General features: G+C 43.5%; 1 protein-coding gene across 3 annotated transcripts in view; it reads right to left on the bottom strand.

Moving 5' to 3' along the window:
• The window catches only part of FLNB (filamin B), a 4683119-nt gene that overhangs the window by 1679072 nt on the left and 2976539 nt on the right, over nt 1-27508 (bottom strand). The window lies entirely within an intron of this gene.

Below are 27508 nucleotides of genomic sequence, written 5' to 3'. Positions count from 1 at the left end.
CTTTCTTAGCCGTCGGTTCCAACTGACTGGTCGGAGACGGCGCTTTCCTCTTCTTAGAAGGAGATGGAGAGGAAGATAAAGCCTCCTCGAAAGAAGGCTTGATTAATCCTTTGAGGATTAATTTGTTTTTCCTCTCCTGGGGGACTCGGGAGGAAAACGCATGGCATACACTGCACGATTCCTGCAGATGTTTGGCGCCAAGACAATAGACGCACCAGGAGTGGTCGTCCGTTATGGACATTTTGAACCCACACCTCGTGCACTTTTTAAACCCGGAGGGTTTATGTTCTTTAGACATAGTCCTACAAGAAAAACAGACCACAACAGTAAACTTAAGGGTTTGACACAGGAACAAAAGTATGCCACTAAGTCAGAAATATTTAAACTGAAAAACTTTTTTTTTTTTTTTTTTTTTACACAGAAAGTGAGAAAGAAAGGGGAAAACAAGGAGGGTCAAGACCCTCTAACTCAAACGGGTACTTGACCCACACACAACCACTGAGAAGTAGTAACCACAGGGGAAGGCCCCTCTAACTTAAACGGAACCTTCTCTGACAGGAAATTATACTAAAAATTCAATCAAACTGCCAGAAACACACTCGTACACAAAGAATAGCCTTTAAAACAGCTTTTGGGTTTAAATGAAGCAAATACTGACAGGAAAAAAGACTATATATATAGTACTTAGCCCAGCCAATGTTGAGACCACGTCCAAGCTCTGTAAGCGGCAAACGAGATCTGGGAGATTAGTGGTGGTGCATCCTGGGATAAAGATAGCTCAGCCAAGTAGAGGCCTCGCTCTATAGCATAAGCGTGCCGAGTCGGAGCCGAGGGATCGGCTCCGAACCCATCAGTCAGAATGTAGGCGAGATAGGATCATATAACATCTGGAATTTGTTTAAAACAAATGATAATATTTATGCTAAATTAGGAGACCTCCCTAGGGTCACATTTAGAAAACGATGTAATCTAAAAGCTATTTTAGAACATACAAACATCCTTCATACACTTAGACCTGGGATGAGTAAATGTGAAAACTGTAATTACTGTAAGTTTATTGAGGTGACTGATTACTTCATTATTAATGGCATACGTTATAAAATAAGAGGGAAGTTTAATTGTAACTCTACTTTCATAGTCTATCTAGCTATGTGTAAAATGTGCCCCGCATTTTATGTGGGCAAAACGGAGCGGAGATTGCGTGACAGGCTGTATGAACATCAATACGCTATTAACAAACAGAAGTTAGATAATGCCCTAGCAAAACATGCTTGTACTAACACGGGGCATACCTTCAAGTTTATAGTTACAGATGAAATGAAAATTGACTATAGAGGTGGACCTAGGCAACTAAAACTAGAAGAACTAGAGTTAGTGTGGCAAGTTAAACTTAATGCTTGCCGTGCGCCTGGTTTGAATGACACTTGCTCAATCTCAAGTATTCTAAGACTTAGAAGTCTTAGAAAGTAAACATTCATAACAATGCAGTGTCAAAAAAACCTTTTAATTTATTTACAAATATATTTCTTATATACATTTTTTTATATACACTTTCCTAAAACCTAAGGTTAGCACTAGTTTTATATTTGTTTACATTCTTATTTAAGATCACTTTTTCAATTCCAAGAAAATAATTATTTGAAGTTTTTACAATTATTATATTTACATTATGTTTTAGTAGAAGTAGGAGCAGATATCTGATTACTGTTATTTCGTTTATTGTGTTGGTTGATGTGAAAGTATATACTTTGCTATTATTACTTCATTGTGCCTTTAAATATGTGACTCATTGGGAACAGCTGAACATACAAATGGTGGTTCATTTGACTTGAATTTTGTTTCTGAAGAAGTCTTGTTTCCATAGTAGACGAAAAGCGCTTAAAATAAATGGTTTTTATTTTAGCCCTTACTATTTTTACTACGTTTTTAAAATTTTAAGCAAATTTTTTACGGTTTGGAGTTTCTGTTTGTTGGACCTGATTTGTGTTCTATTTCACAGTCTGTTTGCCGTTTTTTCCGTATTTCACTGTGAAAACATTGGTTGGGCCAGGGTTGGGGTGGATATCACCATCTTTTAAGGTGGGAGGTTTTAGACTTGACATAGGGTTATAAAAGTTACTAGATTGATTTTTTAGTTTCCTTATGGAGGAGTTATGGACTTTTGTAAGGCGATGGTACTTGGCTAGTAGGTAGCAAGGGGTAGATGAATAATATATTTGAAAATGGGTAAGGGTAGAAGTTTGTACAGCTGTTTGTTTCGGAGAGTAGTTGAAGTGAACATAGTACAAATTTTCAAAGGAGGTGAGGAGGTAGGAAGAAGTGAGGACGGGTATAAGAATGGCTATAAGTACTAACTTAGTTGGGAGAGTTTTCTTTTTTGTGAGCAACTTGCTAAGGTTAGCTGTGAAAGTTCAAGAAGATAACTTGTGCAACTACAAAAGAGGTTTGGGCAGGGATAAGGGAACTGAGGAAAATGAAAAAAGGCAGAGTTTTATAGGAAGTATTCGAAAGGAAAAGGAAGTAGTGACAGTGCTCAGGGTAAGGGAGTTGGAGAAAGTGAGTAAGGAGATATGTGAAAAATGAAGGGGAGTGGTTAGGTTGTCTAGACTGATTAGAGTATATGATAGGTAGGTGGGGAGAGGGTGTGGCTAGGGAAGTATAAGGCTAGGGCTACTGGGGGTGGGTGAGATTTGGGTGTAGGGTAGGGGAGCGGAGTGAGACCGCAGGGCAAACGGAGCGGGGCGGAGCCAAGAGGACCAGTACAGAGGAGAAAAAACAATCAGTGAGGTATGGAGGTGAGTTCCTAGTAAGGTATGTGGGATGGAAGAGTATATTACATATTATAAAACAGAAGTAAAAATTATACTTAAAGGATTTATAAGAAAATGATTTGTATTATATGGTTGATATGGATTCAAAGAATGAAGGAAACTATGTTTAATGAAAAGTGGGATTTGGTGACAATGAAAAAAAATAAGAAGTTATGTACCTACCATAACGTTCCATGTTAGTTGTCTTCTCTCGCCTTCTTTCTTGCTTGATGGGTTCGGAGCCGATCCCTCGGCTCCGACTCGGCACTTGCTAAGCTCGAGAGTCACTTTTACCAGCTCGAGGCAGCCCCATATCCCATGATGCAAGGCGGTAAGTACCCAGATCTCGTTTGATGACAAAGGGCAATAGCACCAAGCATAAAATACTTCCCAAAGGAAGAAAGAAAAACTTACAGATGGAAGAAGGACCAGGTCTGAATGGTCTTCAGCATAACAGTTTCTTATAACAAGGTCTGTCCAGGCCAGGGGGAAGGAGGGAGGGTCGAAGAAAGAAGGCGAGAAGACAACTAACATGGAACGTTATGGTAGGTACATAACTTCTTAATGTTAAGTTGTCAATCTCGCCTTCATTCTTGCTTGATGGGACCGCGTCCCTAGCACCTCTATCCTGGGTGGCTCAATGGAACAAACTCTTGAGGACTGTAGAGCCAAAACTGGCTCTGTCCCTGGAGGCCAAGTCCAATTTGTAATGGGAAACAAAAGTGTGAGGAGTGGCCCAAGTGGCGCTGCACAAATAGTGTCTAAAGGAAGTCTAGCTTGAAAAGCTGTAGAAGTAGCTAAGCTCCTAGTTGAATGTGCTTTAGGTTTTGAGCACAGCTGTTTTCCCCTGAGCAGATAAATTTCAGAGATGACCGAAGAAAGCCATCTAGACAAAGTCACTTTAGAAACAGGAAGGCCTTTTTTATTATCCGCATAGGAAACAAAAAGTTGATCAGATTTTCTAAATTTTTTTGTTCTGTCCAAATAATATCTAAGTTGACGGTGGACATCAAGATAATGTAGCTTTTGTTCAGCTCTATCTGAATAGTTAGGGAAAAATACAGGGAGATCAATGGATTGATTCAAATTGTTCTTTGAAGCGACCTTAGGCAAAAAGGTTGGGTTAGTTCTCAAAGATACTCTTGTCTTTGTGAAAAACCAAATAGGGGGGTCGAACCGAAAGAGCATGAAGTTCAGACACCCTCCTGGCCGATGTAATAGCCACTAGAAATAAAGTTTTCCAAGAAAGAAATTTCAGGGAACAAGAAGCAGCTGGCTCGAAGGGGGGAAGAATCAAGGATGTCAGCACTAAATTTAGATCCCACTGAGGAGGAGGATTCCTGATTGGAGGTTTTAGTAGGAAAATTCCTTTCAAGAAGGCCCTGCAGAGCCTATGGGACATAATATTATGATCTGCTATCCCGACATGAAAATTGGAAATAGCAGCCAATTGAACTCTGACTGTGGAAGAAGAGGAGCCTGCATGAAAAATCTCTGCTAAGAAGTCCAGGACTGCCTGAACAGGGGCAGTAAAAGGATCGATATTCTTGGCCTTAGCCCAATAAGAGAAACGTTTCCATTTGCTTGTATAAATCCTCCTGGTAGAGGATTTTAGCGAAGCTACTATGATGTCTCTAACTGGGTTAGAGATCAAAGGAAGCCTGGCTAAGGAAGGAAGTGGAGCAACCATGCTGTGAGGTTGAGAGAAGGGATTGACCGGTGCAGCTGACCCGATTGGTGTATCAGAAGATCTGGCACTGGGTCCAGATGCCACGGCTGCACCAAAAGGTGATGATGGAGGAACGGGAACCAAACCTGTCGAGGCCAGTAAGGGGCAATGAGAATCAATTTGGCTCTCAAAGCGGTAGCTTTCTGGATAACCTGAGGGATCAGAGGAAATGGAGGGAAGGCATAAAGAAGTCCCTGGGGCCAATCCTGGGTCAGAGCGTCTCTGGGGGGAAGGCCTGATAGAGGGAAGAGGCTGAAGAAGTCTGGACATTTGCTGTTTTGGGGAGTAGCAAAAAGATCGCAACATGGACGACCCCATTCCAGAAAAATCTCTTCCGCTATAGATTGCTTGAGAGACCACTCGTGAGGCATGAGAATAGCTCTGCTCAATCTGTCCGCTACAATGTTGGTTTTCCCAGGGATATGCGTTGCTACCAGAAACCGATGAGAGGAGATCGCCCATTGCCATAGTCTAAGCACTTCTCGACACAAGGGGTAGGACTTGGTTCCGCCCTGTTTGTTGATATACCAAACTACAGACATGTTGTCTGTGTGGACTGCAATTGTCCCTACGGGAAGAAAGTCGTTGAGGGCTTGCAACGTTAAAAGCACTGCTCTCATCTCCAGGACATTTATGTGCAGATGGTACTCGAACGGCTGCCACGTCCCATGAACCATCCTGCCCTGATAATGACCCCCACCCGATCAGGGAGGCATCCGTGGTGACAGTGGCTATCGGGGATGGGGGTACAAAGTACCTGCCTTGGTGAACCTGAGGAGATGTGATCCACCAAGCAAGATGCTCTTTGCATGTCTGTGTCACCAGAATCTGGTGACGCATTGGAAGTTGCTGGTATGACCATTGTGTGAACAGCATCCACTGAAGAAGGCATGTAGAATCGAGCCAGGGAAGAAGAGTAATGGCCGCAGCCATGAGACCTAATACCTTTAGAACCATTCTGGCCTGTACTTTCTTGTTGGCCAGAATGATCCTGACATGACTCTGAATGTCTGAAACTCTTTGATCTGTAAGGTAGCTGACATCCGAACAGTGTTTAAGTTTGCGCCTATGAAGGTAATAGACTGGCAGGGCGATAAGGATGACTTTTCGAAGTTGATTGAGATGCCCAAATGAGAACAAAGATTTATTGTGTAATCCCTGGCTTGTATAAGCTGATGCCTGGTGGAGGCTCTCAGGAGCCAGTCGTCGAGATACGGAAACACCTGGAATCCTTGACGTCTCAGGTGAGCCGTGACCACTGCCATGCATTTGGTGAACACTCTGGGGGCTGTAGTGAGACCAAAGGGCAGGGCTCTGAACTGGAAATGACTGGACCCCAGCCGAAAGCGGAGAAATCTCCTGGAGCGTCTGTGAATTTTGATGTGATAGTACGCATCCTGAAGATCTATTGAGCACATCCAGTTGTCCTTCTGTAAGAAGGGCAGAATTGACTGAAGAGTGACCATTCGAATCTTGTCTTCCTGACAGACTTGTTGAGTCTGCTGAGATCCAATATTGGTCTCCAGTCTCCCGTCCTTTTGGGGACCAAAAAGAACCTTGAGTAGATTCCGGCTCTGAATGGTCTATTGTAACTGGCTGAATGGCGCATTTTTACAGTAGTTTTGAGACTTCTAACTCTGCAATTTCCCTTAGACCGGCTGGTACATCTGGAAGGGAATTTGAGGGGAAGGGACTTTCCTCGAAAGGAATTATGTAACCCTTGGATATGATCGACTGTACCCATCTGTCTTGAGTGAGGGAATGCCAGGCTTCTGGGTACAGTGATAATCTTCCCCGACTGCCTCCAAGGAGGGACAGCCGGGCAACATCTCAGGGATGCTGAAAGGGCTTGTCAGAGAGAGGCTCTCTGTTTCCCTGGTTTTTTTGGACCCCCTCTGCCTCTAGAGCGGCGTCTGTTGTTGTTACCCCTCTGCCTCTAGGGGTAAACTGACCACGTGAATCGGCGTGACTCCTTGGGATTTACGGAACCACATTTTCCCACCTTTCTGTCCTTTGGGATAAGGTCTAGAAGGGGTGGAAAACGGACTCCAACAGCAGAAAGAGTCTTGCCGTCCTGTTCGCACCTGGTCAAGGTTTCCTTCACCTGAGGGCCAAACAAAGCTGACCCATCAAAGGGAGAATTTGTGAAGGACGCCTTAAAGGGATCCATAAAATCACATAGCCGCATCCAGGCTTGGCGTCTAAGAGCCACACCTGTACCTGCGGCTCTACTCGCTCCATCCGCAGCATAAGATATTAGCCGCATGGAGGAGTTTGCAATGGAATTGAGGGTTCCTAGCTGAAGCAATTTTTCTTGAGCCCCTGCAGCTGTAGGATCATGTAGTACTTCACCCAGCTCCTTAAGGATATCCCTCTGGAGTCTGGTGAAGTGACATAGGTAATTCAGCTTAACGCATAGCAAAGGTCGCTGAGGAAAACATCCGCCACCGCACCTATCCATGGTCCTAGAGTCCTTATTAGGAGGATGGACGGGCACGGAAGGATCTGCAAGTTCCTTTTGGTGGCCGCAGCCACCACCATGGCATCAGCGGGACACGCTTAGTGAGGAATTGCTTGTCACACGGGCAGTGATAAATTTTGAAGGCCTCCTAGGGACTGGCTCTACAGAGTCAGGAGCTGCCCACGCCTTCGGTGCAATAACCTGCATAAGGGGTCGAAGGCGGAGACACCCAGGAGGTGGAGGGCCGAGATCCAAACGCCTCTAGGTATACTGACTCATCCTCAGAGGGATTGTTGGTGGGCCAGTTTCCCTCTGTTTAAGGAGTTCTAGGATGTCTGAGAAGGAGACATCCTCAGAGGGGATCTAGGGATCCCTCTGACTCATCAAAGTCAGTATCCAAGTGACAGACTCGGGAGTCTACATGCTTCCTCTTACAAGTCCTCTTCCTAGGAGGATCTCCCGAAACATCAGGAGAATCCTCGGAAGAGGGGAAATTCCCAATGGGGAAACCTGAGGCGGAGGATCTCTGGGTCCTGTAGCAAGAGAAGTGGCAGAGATGTCAACAGGTACTATAGAGGGAGGAGCTACGGAACAGACTGCTGACTGATACCAGTGGCCAGCACACTCTTCATCACCTCGAATGCTCCCCTCCCAGGCAGGTCCGAGAGAACCCGTTCGAAGAGCTAGGAACCCAGGGACCACCGAAAGGGAAGTCTCCGAAGCAGATGTCGGAGCCGAGCCCACCAAGGCCGAGGCTCCAAGGGGAAGACCCGGTTCGCACAAGGGTCCGATGCCACTCACCCCTCAGAGGAGACCATGGAAGCCCGACCACCGAATCCCTCTAAGGAAGGTCTCAAGAGGAGATAAGAGTAGAGGCTGAAGGAACAGAAGGGGTATCCGCCTCCAGCCGTAGCAGTAACCATTCGAAGACTCCAACTCCAAGCTCTGGGGTAGAGTTGAAGGAGGAACTGTAACGGGTGTGGACCAACAGTCGTCTGTTGAGACGGACTATGTAACATTTGGGCCAGTACCTGTGACTTAAGTAATCTACTGACCACTCTCTCTAGGTCATGATCTGACAGTCTGGATGACCTTGAAGATCGGCTCCGATGGCTCCGTTCCGATTGAAGAGGTGAAGCCGGAGCCGAAAGTATCGGCTCCAAGGAAGGAGACCTCGACCTCTTCCTGGAATGAGCCATCGGAACCGATACCATAGATCCTGTCGGAGCCGACTTCGGAGCCGACAGGAAGTTCGATGTATCGGCTCCAGCCGGAGCCGATACAGCCACCAAAGTAACGGTGTCGGAGCCGATCGGAGCCGACACCGATGCCTGTGCCACATGGGTGTCGGAACCGATCGGAGCCGACACCGAAGTGGTCGATGCAGATTCGGCACCGATAGCCATCGGTGCCGAAGGCTTTAAGCCAGAATCGCCCCCAGCCGGAGCCGATCTCGACTGGGAACGAGCCGGAGCCGAGGCCGCAGGCTTAGACACAGAAGCCTGGGCCTTGGAAGATTTAGCTGATTTTGATGGAGCCGACTTAGCCGGAGAGCCCTCCGGCTTAAGAAGGCCCCTAAGTATCAGCTTGTTGCGTCTTTCCTGCAGGACTCTCTGGCTGAAGGAATGACAAATAGCACAGGAGTCCTGCAGGTGAAGAGGCCCCAGGCAATACAGGCAAGAAGTGTGACCGTCTGTCAGAGACATCTTCTGACAGCACGAGTCACACTTCTTAAAACCTGAGACCCTCTCCTTTGACATGGTGCTGCACAAAAAACACACACACACACCAGTCAAAAATTTAAATTAAAGAAAATACCAAAAAGGTATTCCTAAAACAAACACACACACACCCTAACAGGGAGGGGATGGGATGGGTAAAGTTTGACTAAAAAATCTTAAAAGAGACAGGGATTTTCTGTCAGGAAATCTAAATAATAAACTTATAACTAACAATAAAGGGTTTTTTTAACAAAAAGGGGCTTTAATATCAATAAAGTGAATCACTTACCAGGAGCTGGTAAAAGGAGGACCTCATAAGCGAAGCGGCAAACGAGATCTGGGTACTTACCACCTTGCATCATGGGATATGGGGCTGCCTCGAGCTGGTAAAAGTGACTCTCGAGCTTAGCAAGTGCCGAGTCGGAGCCGAGGGATCGGCTCCGAACCCATCAAGCAAGAATGAAGGCGAGATTGACAACTTAACATAAGAAGTTATGTGCTCACCATAACGTTCCATGTTTGTTGTCCATCTCGCCATTCATTCTTACTTGGATGGGTTCGGATCTGACTCGGCCAAATACACAGCTGAAAGTCTCAAACTTGGCTCGTGGCAAGGTAGATATCCCACGATGCAGTGGTGCAACTCTCCAGATCTTGTTTGCTGCTAACACTACTTCTTTTTCTTTCAGCTGTTCCCATTAGAGGTCACCACAGCGGATCATCTGTTTCCATTTCTTCCAGTGAATACACTCGAACATCTACATTTATGGTAGGTACACAACTGTACTATGTTCTTCCTGTTTCACTGTTGCAGTCATTACACTTGGATTGAATCCCAAAGCTGAGGTAGGGCGGCTGGGTTAGGATTAGGAGTGGCTATAAGGCCCTGCAGAACTTCAGTGGCAAAGCCTTCTCTGGATTTAGAGTAAAGAGGTAAGTGATAGTGCTTGGTAAAAGTGTGCACTGAACTCCATGTTGCAGCCTCCAAAATTTCCTTGGTTGGTACTCCTCTGAGAAAGGCTGCTGATGTGGCTGCTGCCCTGGTAGAATGTGGCCTAATATTCTTAGGCACTGATTTGCCATGCTGTGCATAGCAGAAACGAATGCAGTGTCCTATCCATTTTGAAATAGTCTGCTTTGAAATACCCTTTCCTTGTGATCCTGCAGCATAGACTACAAACAGTTGCTCAGTTTTTCTGAAAGTTTTTGTTTTGTCCAAGTAGAAGCGTAGCTGCCTGTGTATGTTCAAAGAGTGCAGAAGTCTCTCCCCTTTATTCTGGGGATTTGGATAAAAAGTTGGCAAATGAATGGTTTGGTTAAGAGCCACACTGGATACTACCTTTGGCATAAATGTTGGGTTTGTCCTTAGAGAAACCCTGTCAGGATGGAAAATGATAAAAGCTTCCACTGCCATTAATGCCTGTAACTCTGAGACTCTTCTTGCTGAAGTTATTGCTAGGAGCAGAACAGTTTTCCATGATAATTTTATCTCAGCTGTATTGGCTGGCTCAAAAGGAGGCAGTGTGAGCTTTTCCAAGACAAAGTTGAGATCCCATGTAGGTATCGGTGCTCTCCTTGGGGGTCTTATGTTTTTGGCCCCTCTGAGGTACTGTCTTAGCAGTGGATGTGAGGAAATAGGAGGTACCGTATTGTAATAAGCTGAAATGGTAGAGGCATGGATCTTAATTGATGAGAAGGATATGCCTTTGTCCAGCACCTCAGTTAAGTATTGTAAAATCTGAGGAATATCTGGAACAAGCGATTCAAGTCCTTGTGCCTGGTTCCAAGCACAGAATCTCTTCCATTTTTCTGCATAAGATTTCCTGGTGCTGGGCTTCCTGGCTTCTAAAATGACATCCATAACTGCTTTAGAGAGAGGTGTGTTCTGAGTGGTTATACTATTCGCCATGCAGCCAGACTTAAGGTTCTGAGTTGGCTGTGCAGGATCTGATTGTTTTGTTGGGTCAGAAGATGAGGAATTTGAGGTAAAGTCCAGGTTGGGTCTTGGGACATGTTCTTTAGGATTGGGTAGCAGTGCTGGCGTGGCCAGTCTGGGGCAATCAGGATCATTTTTGGCCGCTCTTGTCTGACTTTTAGGAATACCTTGGGGAGGAGAGGCAATGGGGGAAAGGCATACACTGTCAGGGTTTTCCAGCTGAATGACAGAGCATCCACCTTCCATGCTTGAGAGTGATAAGTCCTTGTGCAGAATCTGTGTAGTTGGCAGTTGTGAGGGGAGGCAAACAGATCTATGTCTGGGCATCCCCATTTCCTTGTTATCGTGTTGAAGACTTGTGGATCTAATTTCCACTCGTGAGCGTCCATGAGGTTTCTGCTTAGTTCGTCTGCCAGAGTATTTTTCTTTCCTGGCAGGAATTGTGCCTGCAGATGTACTTGATAGGTCATTGCTGTGCTTCACAAAGTCATGGCTTGCCTGCAGAGGGGGTAGGAATGCGTGCCCCCTTGCTTGTTTATGTATCTTGACTGTAGCATTGTCCGTCTTTAGCAATAGTTGTCCTGGATGTAGAAGATCCTTGAAGGCTGTCAGGGCATTCTGTACAGCTAGCATCTCTTTTTGATTGATATGAAGATGCATTTGGTCTGCGGGCCACGTGCCCTGAATACATTTTCCCGCCATGTGTGCCCCCCAGGCATAATCCGATGCATCTGTTGTTAGTGTCTGCCTGGCTGTGGGTAAAGTGAAAGGCTGTTCCCACCATCGAAACTCTTGTTGCAGGCAGGGAATGAGAGTAAGTATTGTTTCCAGACTGTGGCAATGTTGAGTCCAAAAACTTTTTAGATACCATTGTAGCTTCCTCATATGCAGTCTTGCATGTGGAATTAGCAGGATGCAGGATGCCATGAAGCCCAAAGCCTGCAGAATTTTTCTTGCAGGTAGCTGTGTCTTTGTTGCCATCATTTGGAAGTAATGAGACAGTTGCCTTTGTTTGTGTGGTGTGAGATAAGCCATCTGGGCAGTTGTATTTAAGCTTGCACCCAGGAATATTACCTTTTGAGAGGGCACTAGTTTTGACTTCTTTTCGTTTATTGTGTACCCTAGGAAAATTAGTAATCTTTTTACAAACGCCAGATGCTTTAGTAGAATGTCTTTGCTCTCTGCTTGAATAAGGCAGTCGTCCAAGTAGGGATATATTTGAATTCCTTTTTGTCTGCAAAATGCAATTACTGGTGCGAGGCATTTTGTGAAGACCCTGGGCGCAGTAGATAAGCCAAAGGGCAGTGCAGAGAACTGGTAATGCATTGAGCCAGCTATGAATCTGAGGTATCTTCTGCACGATTGTCTGATTGGGACATGCAGGTATGCCTCTTTGAGGTCCAAAGTAACTAGCCAGCCCTTCTTGCCCAGCATGGGTAGAAGTTGCTGCAGTGTTAACATTTTGAATTTTGGAACGTCCAGGAAAGTATTTAGAGTAGACAGGTCCAGTACTGGTCTCCAGGCTTTGTCCTTTCTGGGTACCAAGAATAGTCTTGAGTAAAATCCTTGCCCCTGCTCTTGCTGTGGTATTTTTTGAATAGCCCTCATGTCCATGAGAGCAGAAATTTGCTTTTGTGCCTCTGCCCATTGAATGTGTGGCAAGTCTGGCATATCTTTTGGCCTTGGGAGGGTGTGAAAGTGGAACCTGTAACCCTGAGAAACAATATTCAGTACCCATTTGTCCTGGGAGATCATGTGCCAATTTTGTGCGAAAAGTGCTAGTTTTCCCTCTAAGGGTGCTGCCAAAAGGTAAGTGCTTGGCATTGGTAGAGGAAAGTCATTGGGACTGTTTCCTATAAGGTTGTGATTTATCTTCTCCTCCTTTGGGGGCTGAAGCACCCCATTATTTAGGTCTATATGAGCCTTGGGGTTGAGATCTGTCTATTGGGCGTCTGTATCTGCCCCTTTGTGGCCTGTCTGACACTGGAAAGGACCAATGTTTTGAAGGCCAATTTCTGCTAAATCTGGGTGGCTGCACCTGTAAGAAATTCTTTACTATCTGCATTGATTTTGCTTTATCCTCCATTTTCCTTAACACCTCTTCTGCCTTAACACCAAACAAAGTATCATGCTGTAATGGAGCATCCAATAATTTCGCTTTAACATGATCAGGTAAACTCTGTTCTTTTAACCAAGCACGCCTTCGAATGACAGAACCTGTAACTGCGGCTCTGCAGGAAGCCTCTAGTGAATCAAAACCACACTGCAAAGTATGCTTTCCCACTTGTTCAGCTGCATGCAATAAATCCTGTGTTTCCTTGTTTTCAGGACATTCAGAGGTTGTAAGCATTTTCTGTTTTAGCAGAGACATTAGGTATTGTTGATATTTAAGCATATGAAACTGGCAAAATAAAGCCCTTACAGCTAAAGTAGCAGAGGTGTAAACTTTTTTCCCCCATCTGTCCAGTGCTCAAGAATCCCTATCAGAGGGAACAGGGTTTTTTGCAGTGGAAGCCTTGACCCCTTTGGGACCCTGAGAAATTGTTTCTGGATCAGCAGCAGGGTTTTTATAAAGAAATTTATGTGAATCTGGAACCCTGTAGTACCTATCTGGCTTAACAGGTGCAGGGGGGTAAAGAATCAGGAGACAAACTGGATTCAGAAAATACATCGTCAACAATATCTAGCACAGGAGGGATAGCAAGAGGCCTGTGCTGAGGCAATAAAAGAAAGTCTCTGAGCCTTTTCTTGGATTCTGAATAATCCTGGCTCTCCTAATGGAAATGCTCCCTCATGGTGTGCAGTGTTTCCCCAAAAGAGTAGTCCTCAGGAGGAGAGGCTGAAGGGATAGATTATTCAGCATCAGAGTCCTCATAGAGAGGAAGAGAATATCCCTGTTCTGAAGAGGAATCAGAAGAAATAGAAACCTGATCAGAGGAGTCATAGTCAGTGTCTTGCCTAGGCCTTTTATCAGGAGGGGGATGGGAACCCCTGATCAAAGTAATGAGGTCCTCGGCCATTTTAAGCATCTGTTTCTTAGGCATGGATGACTGTCCAGGAGAATGCTGTACTTGTTTCTTTGTCTTTAAAGGTGTTTTAGACTTTGCCTCGACTGCTGAAGTGGTCTTGATAGTAAGCTGTGTAGGTCTGAAAACAACCTCAGAAGCCGATGCCTGCTCAGCAGCTCCGGACCCATCTGAGGGAATAGTTTCCGTAGGCCCAATACCTTGAGTTTCCAGAGGCCTAGTTGTCTCCACGTGGGAGTCGGAAGCAGCCTGTGGCTCTGAGGTAGTAGTTGTCAGGGGCTGCGAAAGCGCCTCACTGAGAACCGGCGACTGGCCTAGAAGAGGCTTCGTTGTCGGTTTTGGACCTCGGATGCCTGTCCTTTTCTTTGCCCTTGCGTTTTTATGAACTCCGGTCGTCGGTTGTTCTGACGGCATTATACAGTTAAACCTTTGGCCAAAGTAATGTAAAGCAAAATCGAACTGACGCTTAATAGTGCATTGGTTGAATCTAGCACAAAACCGACAACTAGCAACGTCATGGTCAGGGCCTAGGCAAGGAATACAGTAAGAATGAAAAGCCTTATGAGGTATTTGCTTCCCACAAGAAATATAATTGTTAACTTTTACTGACATCGGTCTGGAGCAAGAAAAAGTTTCCCCAACGGGGTACTTAGCTTTATTGAAGACTTCGGATTTGAAATTCAATTTCGAAAATCTCAGGAGTCGGCCGACCAGCACTTGCGAACTGCTTTTGCTTCGGGCACCGTGTGGCAAAAAAGACGGAAGAAAATGGCGTCGGCTGCATCATATATACCCCTGGCGCACTGACGTAAGGGAAGAGGTGACCGCAACCGACGTTGGACCAGGACTTTGGAATTCAGGCCGACTACGGGTAGCCTGACAGAAGGATAACCCAAGTGTAATGACTGCAACAGTGAAACACAATGAACATCTCTGTTGCTGCTGCCGAGCCTTGCTGGAAGAGTTCTGCAAGAAATTCTAAAATGGACTGAACAGGGGCAGAAAAAGGGTCAATGCTTTTATTTTGGGCCCAGTGAAAAAATCTTTTCCACTTGCTAGTACATAGTTTTCAAGTAGAAACTTTATGAGAGGACATCAATATGTGTTTGACTGCTGGAGTGAAGTTTTGAAGCATGACTAAACTGGGAAGTGGAGCAGCCATGCTGTCAAGCTGAGGGGGTGGAGAGAAGGATGAAATGTTCCTGACATATGTGTCAGAAGGTCTGGAACTGGGTTCAGAACCCATGGCTTCTCTTGTAGATGAGGCCAGCGGAAGGGGAACCAAATCTGCTGAGGCCAATATGGGACAATGAGAATCAGCCTGCTTCCCAAGGATTTTGCTTTCTGGATGACTTTGGGTATGAGGGAAAATGAGGGGAAAGGCATAAAGAAGTCCCGAGGGCCAATCGTGAACAGGTGCGTCTCTCGGTGTCTCCACCGGAGAGGGAATTAGGGCAAAGTAGCTGCTGCACTTGGCATTCATGGGAGTGGCAAAAAGATTGCAGCAAGGCTGGCCCCATTTCCAGAAAATCTCTTCCATTATGTTCTGGTTCAGAGACCACTCGTGAAGCATTAATACTGCCCTGCTGAACTTGTACGTTATCACGCTGGATTTCCCCGGGATGTGCATTGCTAACTAGAATGCGTTGGGAAGAAATTTCCCATTGCCAAACTCTCAGAGCATCTCAACAAAGTGGGTATGATCTGGTTCCTCCTTGTTTGTTTATGTACCAAACCACCGACATATAGTCTGACTGTACTGCAATCGTCCCTAGTAGAAGAGAGTCGTGGAGTGCTTGCAACACCAGAAGCACTGCTCTCATCTCTAGAACACTGATATGCAAGTGGGCCTTGTGGTCCTGCCATATACCTTGGACTGTCCTTCCCAGATAATGCCCCCTCCATCCTATCTGGGAAGCATCTGTGGTCACTGTAGCAACGGGTTGTTGTGAAATAGAGTCTCTCGATAGTCACATAGTTTGACTAAGTCCACCACCGTAGATCCTTTTTGCATGACTCTGTTATTCTGATCAGGTGGGACATAGGAAGTTCATGAAGCGACCACTGGGAGAAAAGGAGCCATTGAAGGATTCTCATATGCATCCTGATGAGAGGAACTAGAGTTATGGTTGGAGCCATTGTCCCTAGAAGTTTCAGAACTTCCTTTGCCTTTACCTTGTGCTTTGGAAGAAGGTGAAGTATTTGCTATCTGAGGGCTGAAATTTTGTCGGCTGGAAGACGTGCCATCACAGAAACAGTGTCTAGGTTTGTGCCTATGAAAGTAATATGTTGACAGGGCAACAAGGCAGATTTTTGTAAACTGACTGTTATGCCTAACTGAGCACAGATTTCCAATGTCACATCCCTGGCCTGTTGGAGTAGATGCTTGGTGGTGGCAGTTAGGAGCTAGTAGTCCAGATACGGAAACACCTGGAATCCAAGATGTCTCAAGTGAGCCGTTACTACTGCCATGCATTTGGTGAACACTCTGGGGGCTGTAGTGAGACCAAAGGGCAGAGGTCAGAACTGATAATGACTGGCTCCCAGCCAGAAGCATAAGTGACTCCTTGATGCTCCGTCCATTGGTCTATTCAGCACAACCAATCATCTTTCCCTAAGACGGGAAGTATTGACTGCAGTGTCACCATTCGGAACTTTGACTTTTTGACAGATTCGTTCAACTTGCTAAGATCCAGTATGGGTCTCCAGTCCCCTGTTCTTTTTGGCACCAAAAAGAATCTTGAGTACGTTTTGAGTCCTGTTTGGTCTGCGGGGACTTCTTGGATGACTCCTTTGTCCAGCAACTTTTGGATTTCTATAGTTGCTTGCTCCCTTAGATTGGGTGGAACATCTGGGATTGTTCTGATCTGTGGGACAGGATGGCAAAAGGGAATGGAATATCCCCTGGATATTATGCTTTGTACCCACTTGTCTTTTGTGATACTTTGGCAGGCTTCTGGGTACAAAGACAAACATCCCTTGACTGCCTCCAGAGTAAAGCAGGTGGGCCTCCTTTCAGGAGCTCTGATAGGGACATCTGCGAAAGGAATCATGGTCAACCTGGTTTTGCGAACCCCCCCCCCCACGCCTCTAGAACAACGTCCACCACTGTTGCCTCCCCCTCTGCCCTTGGGGAAGGATTCACCTCATGCATCTTGGAAAGCTCCCTGGGATCTTTTGAACCACATTTTTCCACTCTTCTGACCTTTAGGGTAAGGTCATGAAGGTACTGAAAAATGTACTCCAATGGCAGAGAGAGTTTTCTCTTCCTGCTCGCATCTGGTGAATGTGTCTTTAACCTTAGATCCAAAAAGTGAGGAACCATCAAAAGGGGCATTAGTAAATTTAGACTTAAAAGGTTCTGCAAAATTACACAAGCAAATCCAGGAGTGTCTCCTCAAGGAAACTCCTGAACCCACTGCCCTACTCGCTCCATACCCTGCATAAGATATCAGTCTCATGGAAGAGCTGATGATAGAATTTAAGGTGGACAGCTGGGAGGAGACTTTCTCAGTCACCCCCACAGCTAATGAACCTTGTAGAATATCTCCTAGCTCTTTCAGGGGATCTCTTTGTAGCCTTGTAAAGTGTGTGAGGTAGTTCAGGGATCGGAGTGTAAAAGTCGTTGATGAAAAGACATGCTTCCTGTATCTGTCCATCGTTCTAGAATGTTTGTTCGGAGGATGAACAGATGAGAATGTCTCAGAAAGTTCCTTCTTGGTGGCTCCTGCCACCACCATAGCATTTACAGGTACACCTTTTGTAAGAAAATCTTTTCCAGTGGAAGCTGACAAAAACTTGTTTGGCCACAGAAGGACTGTTTCCATACTGTCAAGTGACTCCCATGCCTGACCAAGTCCATTAGCTCATCAAAAGGCAGAGACACCCAGGAGGCTGAAGGTTAAGATCCAAAGGACTTCAGGTACACAGACTCCTCATCAGAAGGGCTGATGATTTTCCAGCCGCCTCTCTGGTTTAGTATCTGCAGGATATCGGCAAATGAGATATCTTCAGAGGACGAATGTGGGGACCCTTCTGACTCCTTGAGGTCAGTATCTGAGGTGATGGACTCATCAGGGGAGTCTACATGCTTTCTCTTGCATGTCCTCTTCTGAGGGGGCTCCTCAGAAGGGTATTCTGGGGAAGCCTCGGAAGAGAGGGGGTAGCCCAATTGGGGTTCCTGAGGCTCTGAATCTCTGCTGTCCTGTGGATGGGGTGGTGTGAGACAGTAGCCGGTGCCTTGGGGGGGGGATGAACGCCAGTATCCCTGTATAGAGTTGTAGAGGGGGACAGCACACTCCTCATCAGCTCAAAAGCAGAACCCACCAGCTCCCAGGATACCTCCGTCTCTGAGGAGACAGAGGACACCCCCAGCCCCAGAGACTGGCTCAGAGGCTGACGTAAGAGAAGAGATCACCCGAGCTGATGCATCAAGGGGTAGGCTCGAACCCGAAGATGTTTGGGTCCGAGCATCCCCCCGGGGCTGACTGGAGAACCTTGGCTCCCAAACACCCTGGATGACACCAAAAGTGTTGGAGCAGATATCAGTTCCGTAATCTCCAAAGGGGATCCCGGAACTGACAGTTCTACAGTAAGTGGCACCAGGCACTCTGGTTCCGAAGATCCAGCTTGGCTCGGAGGAGGAACAACAGTGGATGTAACAGTCTTGGAAGGCACTGAAACCTGTTGGATCGGAGCAGAGGACAATTTAGCTAGCGCAGGCAACTTCAAGAGTCTGCGCACTACCCACTCCACGTCATCATCAGATAAGCTCCTAGAGGACCTGGATGACAGAGATGGTGAATGAGATCTCTCCAAAATGGGAGATCTCAAGGTAGGGGAGACAGGTGGAATATCAATGGACTGGCTCCAACACACAGTATCTTTCGGCTCCGAGGACCTTGGGGCCAAAGAACCATGTTTGTCAATAATAATTACCTCTGTCAGTTCCGAGGCCTGTGGAGCCAAAGAGGTAGATGGCTTAAAAATTTTAGATAATTTTTCAGGGGGCTTGGAATGAGCCAAAGAGGCAGGAGATGGCCTTTTAGTTGGTTTGTCTCTCTTAGAAGATGATGAAGAAGAAGCACTCTACAGCTTCCTCAAAGGTTGGTTTCAAGAGCCCCTTGACAATCAATTTATTTTCCTCTCCTGTAACACACGTGCACTAAAGGAGTGGCAGAAAGTGCAATTCTCCTGGAGATGGATAGCTCCTAAACAATAGACAGAAATTACATGTCCGTCTGTGATAGACATTTTCTGGGAACATTTCTGACATTTTTTAAAGCCCGAAGGATTATGTTCTTTCTCTCCCTGGTGTCTTTAGACATGTTTGGAAGAAAAAAAAGTCCTATAAGAATTATAAACAGCAAATAAACTCACTCCACTACTAGACATATAAACACACGCTAACTTAACAAACACAGCACATCAATGAAATATAGTTAGAAATAGCTTTGCTCTGACAAAAAAATTAGCACTAGGACCTCTAATTTAAATGGATCTAGACAGGTAAAGTGGAAGATAGGATACACTAAGACTAACACTACTAGCCCTCTAAAACAGGCAATTAGCTCTCTAACTTAAACGAGCTAATGAACTAACCAGCTAAACTAAGAGTGTAGAAAAAACAACACACAGCACTACAGATATTTTGATAAAGCACCACTACAGGAATTAAATACGGGATACAAGTGCAGGCCTGCAAAAAAAACGAACGCCAAACAAAAGCACACAACAGCAGAAAAGGAGATAAACTAAGCTACACAATACAGCTAAAGTACCACAGCACACTGACTGATGTATAAATCCTAATTAGTTTAAGCTAATAAAATGTAAAAGACAAAAAACGTAGCCACGGCCAAGAAGAGCACATCCAACTTCATAAATTGGCACAAAGATTTGAAGAGATGCATCACAGCATCATGGGATACCTACCTTGCCACGAGCCAAATTTGAGACTTTCAGCTGTGTATTCAGCTGAGTCGGAGCTGAGGATCGGCTCCGAACCCATCTAAGTAAGAATGAAGGCGAGATAGGACAACATAACATTAAGACTTTGGTTCTGGAAGTTAAGAGTGGGGATCATACAATGTTTATTAATCTTTAATGGAAATACATGTCAGTTTCTTTCTTTTTTTTTTTTTTTTGCTAAAACTGGAAATAGTGCTAATTTTGTAGATAAGGTACTTTGTACATGTATGTAATGTCCCCAAGTCAGTTAACACAATCATTGGCAAACCAGGTAGTGATGGGGATAGCAGATACCAAATTTTACTGGAATATCAGTGGCAGGTTGCTGAAGAGGACACATTTAAAAGACAGACAGGAATCAGTTTTCCGTGGTAATACAGCCCTTTGCAATATATTGTTTTTTAAATAAAGGACCCTTACTCTTTTCGATAAGTGCCATGGGATTTTTTACATATACCTGAGCTACCACTAATTCAAGCAGATAGGACCTCAATTTAATGTCTCATCAGAAGGACAAACTTAGTATCACACAGTAACCCGATGTATTACCATGCTTGCTTTGCAAAAGGCTGTGTTACCACAGAAGACCCACTCCTGTCATCTTCTCAATGTGGCCTCTTCAGCAAACTGCCACTGATATTCCAGTAAAATATATGGTACCCACTATCCCCATCACCACCTAATGATTGTGTTAACTGGCTTGGGGACATTGGGACCCAGTTGAAGTGAGTTCTGAACACTCTAGAGGATCTTTCATATGAGACTAGCATACAAATCCATAGAAATAATACCAATCTCTTTTCTTTAACCAACTATCACCACATCAACAGAACCTAACACATCGGGAAAATATAAAACTAGTGGATGAAGTGAATTATTTAGGTATTGTACATAGTAACAATATGAGCAAGACAGCTGATCACATTTTAAAACTATTGTTAACTAAACTTAGCACTCTGGTATGTAAAAGGAAAAAAAAATAAAATTACATGTTTGGAGTGCATTCAGGCAGTCGAAATCTTTTTTCTTCCCAAAATACAGTTTATCATTCATAATCGCCCACAAACCATTTTCTTCAGTCATTTTAACAAAATCCAAAAGTTAATACAGGACTACATTTGGGAGGGTATAATGTTGCAGATTAATACAAAAAAGTTATCTATTCCCATTAGCTTAGGTGTTTTTTGTGTTCTGGATATTATGGATTATGGAAAGGCAGTGATTGGCAGACTTTTCATGAGAGTTAGAATGCCCTGTAAGCCTATTTGATTTAACAGTGAGCTAAACTTAAGACTACAAAACAGCACTTGTTCTGTATCCACTGCATCACACAAAGTTTGGGATCTTGGGGAATTGAGTGTTTTAAGAGGGCAGTGGTTCAGGAATCTAAGCCTAGGCATCCTCTCCTTTCACCTTTATATGGAATCGCCATTGTATTAAAGTGGATGTGAAGCTGATGGAATGGAAGAACTGGACCAAAGTCAGGATTTAACATGTTTCAGATATTCAGAATACTACTCTGAAATCTTTTTGCACATAAAATTCAAGGTTTTTCCTTCATTAACAGCTCATTGGTACTTCAAAATATGTTGTAGTATCTCTACTAGGGTACTCTGTGATGCCACCAAATATAAAGTCAAGGTGGAGACATGGTTCTCGTTTCTCTCTCCCTGACAAAGCCCTCGTTTTTTTTCTACTTGCAACATATGGATTTAGCACATGGAACCTAACTAGAGACTGTCTATACATGAATGGAATTCCATTTTAGATACACCTCTTTCCCAAAATGATTGGGTCAAATGTCCATCCAGGATTAGTGACAATAAATGAACCCTGCTACCTAGAATTCCTACACTAAAGTTATTTATCATTGATATTATTCACCTATCAGGCTAAAAGCCAGGAGATAAAGAGAACAACATAGTTTCTGGCACAGCAAATAGCCAAAAGCCCACTACCTACATTTAATTTGGAGATACCCTAAAATTCAACGCATATGGAATATCATAGTTGATGGCATTTCATGGGCTCTAACAGTACCACTTCTGGCTCAAATAGATGAGAAATTCTGGCTCTTTGGCTATTGTATCTTCCCTGTCAAACTGGCAGCCTTGGATGAGGTTTGGTTCAGAAATGCAGTTACTACACTGTTATCTATGTTTTTTCCAACTGGAATAATTATGATTCTACAGATCCTACAGTGTTTTATAAATTTCAACACAAGCTTAGCAGACAGTATTTTAAAGCAATAGATGTCAAAATGACAGGAATACTGTTACTTTCCATGCAAGTGTGTAATAGCATTTAAGGTCCTCTATCCCATATAGTTTGCTAACAAGGATGTGTTTACAGCTTATGCATTTTTGTCACAATGTAATTTCTGTTGCTAAAATGTTAGGTGAATTGAGACTACTGTTTTTACATATTGTCGCTATTCTTTTCTTGATCTTTGAATAATTTGGGCTTAAAAAGAGAATACTCTTTTAAATTACAATATATATATATATATATATATATATATATATATATATATATATATATATCTTCAAGTAAAACTTCTGTACTCACTCTCACAACCCCAAGTCCATGCAATGCCTCTTCTCCAGGCTAAACACAGTATGGAATTTGGACCTACGACTGTAACTAAATACTTTTATTTCTTATAACATCTGTCTTTTGCACCATTTCAAGCTTTCATGTCTTCTTCTAGATAAGACCTCAAACGGTACACACAGTACTCCTTGTTGAAGTCTTAAACCTTTAAGTGATAAGAAATATATGATAGTCATGTACAGTAGAGAGTTGACTATTTGAACTAAGTGGGACCTTGGATAGTTTGGATAATCAAATATATACAATCGAACTGGATAAAACAATTCTAAAATATTGTTTTTTCTGCACCACAGGAATACAATTTTCACCCATTAAGCAATACCAATGGGCAATAAAGAATATTTTTCACATATGAGCTGGATACAAGCTCAAAAAACATACTCAAGTAAATGTTTACATATTCAGACTTCATGATTTTTCCTACCGAAAAACTTTGGAAGGCTGGTTCTGATAATTGAGGTTTCTGATAATCGGTGTTCAGATAATCGTCTCTCTACTGTACTTACCATAACATTGGATTTTGATTACCCATGTCTGTCTACTTCCAGGATAAGACTGGTCACTGCGAATATGGCAAACAGAGCTCCTTCACTCAACTTAAGCTCTTCACCTGACTCCCACAATGCATTACTCCTCCTAGAGTACCTCAGATCGAGCTTGTCATCTTAACTAGTAATCTATTAAGACAACAGTCTAAAGCCATCACAAATGTTTTGTCTGACAAGCCTCAGAAGACCAGTAAAGCTTGTCTGTAGCATATAAGGTGACAATTGGGAGGAGGATACAACATGGAGGTCTTGTTAAAGTGTATGTACATTAATAATCAACAGCCAACATTACTGTAAGTATGATCTATCATATAGTCCATTAACTTCAAAGATGGGACAGAATCCTCAGCTAACATCCAGGGTGACATCATGGCAGAATATCATGGAGAATAGTAGCCATGAAGAAAGATATTGATTAAGAAATCATGTACAACTTATAATGCTTTGCAAAGGTATGCAATGAAGCTCATGTAACTGCAGCACAGATATTGTCAAGAGGAAATTCTGAAGAAAGCAGAAATTGCTGCTTATGTCATGCAGTGTCTTTTGTTTAAAAGGAAGGGGCCTATAAGATGAGGTACAGATTTAAGAAATACAGACACTCATCTGGCAGGGTGACGTTGGATATATTCTCACTGAACATCAACACAGAACAGGCAAACAATTGGATCATGATGTCTAAATTGCTTTGTGCGTTGTAGATAGAATTTCAATGGTCTATGTGTGCATCCAGATAGAGAATTAAGTATTCTCCCTTGTTGAAAGTACCTCTGAAATAAAAAAAAAAATGAGGAGGTGTACTGTTTGGTTAATATTAGTTTCTGAAGCCACTTTAGGTAAGTAAGAGGGATTTACTCCAAAGAGAAAGACTATTTTTGTGAAATATCAGATAAGGAAATCAGCAGGCAAGGGCTTGAATTTCTGAAACTCTCCCAGCTGAAGTCACTGTTTTAACAAAAAAAAAATGTTTTCAAGACAGGAATTTGAGGTTAGTTGAACACTAGCTGGTCAAACAAAAGTACAATTTTGTCTGCTTTTAGATAGTCTCGATGACTGGATAGGTAGACATATCATGTACAGCCTGCTTAACTTGGGAGGTTAACACTGTTAAGTACTTGTAAAGGGTGGTAAGAACTTTTAAATGTGTTTATGTAAAGATGCAAATGGCTAGGCCGCTTATGGTCTATGGGATAACCTGCATAGTGTACTGTTCCTGTAATCCTAAAGGGGAGTGAGTTATCTTCTCTAAAATGAAATTTAAATTATTGAAGGGAGGATGTAGCATGAAAGTTTCTTTTAGGAAGACCTTGCATATTTTTTGTTAATCCAAAAATTAAAGCCATGGTGGAAATTTAAAAAACTCAACCCTGCATCTAAAAGAGGGGACAGGAGATAAAGAGTACAGTGGAAGGAACTGGAGATGAGAATGGATCCAAGTCTGGTTGAACAAACAACAAAGAAAACCTTTCATATTTGTTCCTGTATAACTTTTGAGTGGAAGGCTTCAAGGAAGCAAGGATTTGGAACTCCCTGGATGGTTATGAGGATTCCTGGCCATTAATGGCATTACAGGACCATATAGTTAATGGAAAGGACTAGATGAATGGATGAAGCCTGCTGGATGGGTGAGATAGGAGATAAAGAGGGAGATCAAGAAGTAGAGGCTTCTCTTTGACACAAGACCACAGCAAGGGAAACATTTGTGCTACCTGGGGCTTAAAGGATAACTCAGGAGGTATCTGAATGCATCTTCTGAGCCTGTCCGCTAAACAGCTGATCCTACCAGGGATTTGCATTATTGACAGAAAGCATTATGTACAGATTGTGCACTTCAAAACACTCATAGCCACCAGACACAGGGGGTAAGATCTGATTCTACCTTGTTTGCTGCTATACCGCAATACTCACATGTTGTTCTTGTGGATAGATATAATACTCTGAGGAAGAAGCTCCTGGAAGGCCTACAATACTAGGATGACTGCCTCATCTCCAGTATGATGATGTGTAGACTGGCCTCTTTCTCTAACCACATCCATTGGATTGTCTGCCCTGAACAATGACCCCTCACCTTAGAGAAGATGAAACCATGGCAACTGTAGCAACTGGGACGGGTAAGATAAAGGGATTTTTTGTGCTGAGGTTCTATCTGTCCAGCTAAGATTCAGGTGACTGCAATAAACAGTGGAGAGATGGATAAGCCTGTTCATATTTCTGTCTAGTTGCAACCATTGTACCTTGAGGATATGCCATAAAACTCTCATGTAGTGTCTGGCATGTGGTACTAGATGGGCTTGGAGGCCATCTGGCCTAAGGTTTTGAGGAATACATGAGATGAATAGTAAAAATACTCTGGAGATGTACACTGCTGACTAGACAACATACAATGCTGAAGGAATTTGCCTGGTTTGTCTATGGTATCCAGACTTCATCCAATAGAAGTGAAAGCTTGTGAGGGTTCCTGTTTTGACTTCACTGTGTTGACAGATACCTCCAGGGACAGACAACTTTAGAGTATTTTTATTTTATTTATATATATTTACCAGGGTAGTGCAGAGATAAGGAATGACCTTCTGCAGGTACAGCCCGAGAGTAAGCATTAACATTTAGAAAATTAATAATGAAGTACACATAAATCAAGAAACAAACAATAGAAGGAAATCCACATTATACATGTGGCATATACACAGTAAAAGATAAAGTCAAGAAAAAAAATGATAAGGACAGGCAAAATATATAATCCACAGATCAATATACTGCATGAAGGATAACATAACAGCAGTAAATCAGTACTATATATTTTATATATGCAGAAGCGTAGCTGACTCAACCAGTACCCTGTGCTGGTTCCACAAACCAGTGCTGCTCCCCCTCAGAAATAAAAAAAAGTGACCGTCTTATTAGTTACAGTCAAACCTCCCATCCCCCACTCTGCTCTTCCAGTGAAGAGCAAAACAAACATTTTACTGTAATAAGCCACTGGCTACATTGTAATCATCAGATTATTACAGTCAGACCCATGTCTCCCTCCAGCTCTTTTCATTGTAGAGCATAAAAAACAATGGCGATTCCTTCTATTGGCACACCTAGCAGGTGGTTAGATATACGACACACCCCCTCGTCCTGCCTCAGCCATTTGGGGCCTGTTGCTAGACTCTGCCCCCAACCCTCCTTCCACATTAGTGAAAAAAAAATTACTTCTTTTGAACTGCAGCAAACTGCTTGATACAAATGCATGCATGGAGTGCTGCTGCACTTATGGCTTAGTTTAAAAAAAATTGTTCAGCTTTTAAACTATAGCAAACTGCTTTCTACAAATGTAGCAAACAGTTGTTACGGTTTAAACCCTGCCTCCACAGAGTGCTCAAGTTTTAATTAAAAAAAAAAAAAAAAAAAGAGGGAGAGAAAGAGATTTTCTTTTTTTTACTTTTAAACTGTACCAAACTGCTTGCTAAAATGTAGCAAGCAGTTGCTACAGTTTATCCCACACACAGAAGACTACAATGTTCAGGTTTGATTGGAAATGCAATACCGTCTTTTAAAAGCAGTTATTGCATAAAAATGAATCCAGAATGACTGATCGCACACCTCCAACACTTTGCGCCCTGGGTAGTTGCCATTTTCACCCTGCCCTAAGCTATCCTACAGTATTATGTGAAGACAAGGAGTAGACATATATCCACAATCCCGCCAGAGTAATTAATTCCTGGCTTCTATCATGAATTCTAGTGTTACAGACATGTTTTCCAGATAAAAGAAAATGCATATGCCCAAACCTCATGTGAGAAAAACCACTGCCATCTACGTGGTGAACATCCTGGGGGCAGTGGTGAGACCACAACTGCCAGTAATTGATTCCCACCCACAAGCATAGAAACCTATTTGGAGTTTTGTCAAGTTTGCTGTGCAGACATGCATCCTTAAGGCCTGCTGAGCACATCCAATTCCTTTCAGAAGACATGGAAGGCTGGACTGCACCATGGGCATCCAGAATTCGATTTTCTTGACAGGTTGATTCATGCTGCTGTATTCAGGATAGTCCTATGTTTTCTTGGGAACAAAAAATAATCTTGAATAAACCTTGAATCTTCACTGGTCTGGTGGGACCCCTTGAATTGTTCTTTTTGACAATGCTTTTGACCTCTGCTCTGGCTGCTCATTCTGATGGGGTGGGTCATCCAGTAATGGAGGGAGGCTGTTTTTGGCATTTCAAAAAATGTAATTTTGCAGCCTCTGGATACTATCTCCCTGACCCATCTGTACTGAGTAATAGCCACCTATACCTCTTCATGCAGGGAGTGATGACTACCAATTGTTTCCAGAGAGTGACAGCAGGGTAAGTCCTTAAGGACTTTGTTGCTGCCTTCCATGGAAGAGACTGAGGAAACCATGATTTTGTAAAGCACTTCTGCTCTAAGGTGGCGCCCATTGAAGACGCCAAGCCCAGTCCTGAAATTAGTTAAAGGGCTTCCTCAAGAAAATTTTTTTTTTTTTTTTTTACCACAGACTCTTGGGGGTTTTTGATTCCTTGAAAAGGATCAATGTGGGGCTGTGAACTTAATACCCACTGTGAACAATGTTTGCTCTCTTGCTCAGTCTAGACTAACTTCTAAATGGCTTTTGGTCCAAAGAGCAGGAATGCATCAAAAGGGGCATTTGTGAACAATGCCTTAAAGTTCTCTGTGAAGTCAGAAGAC

This window comes from Protopterus annectens, chromosome 7.part1 (genome assembly GCF_019279795.1).
Source record: "Protopterus annectens isolate FY-2018-M chromosome 7.part1, PAN1.0, whole genome shotgun sequence".
Classification (NCBI taxonomy): Eukaryota; Metazoa; Chordata; order Ceratodontiformes; family Protopteridae; genus Protopterus; species Protopterus annectens.
Note: the sequence above shows the minus strand (reverse complement) of the source record. Positions and strands in the feature narration are given on the sequence as shown.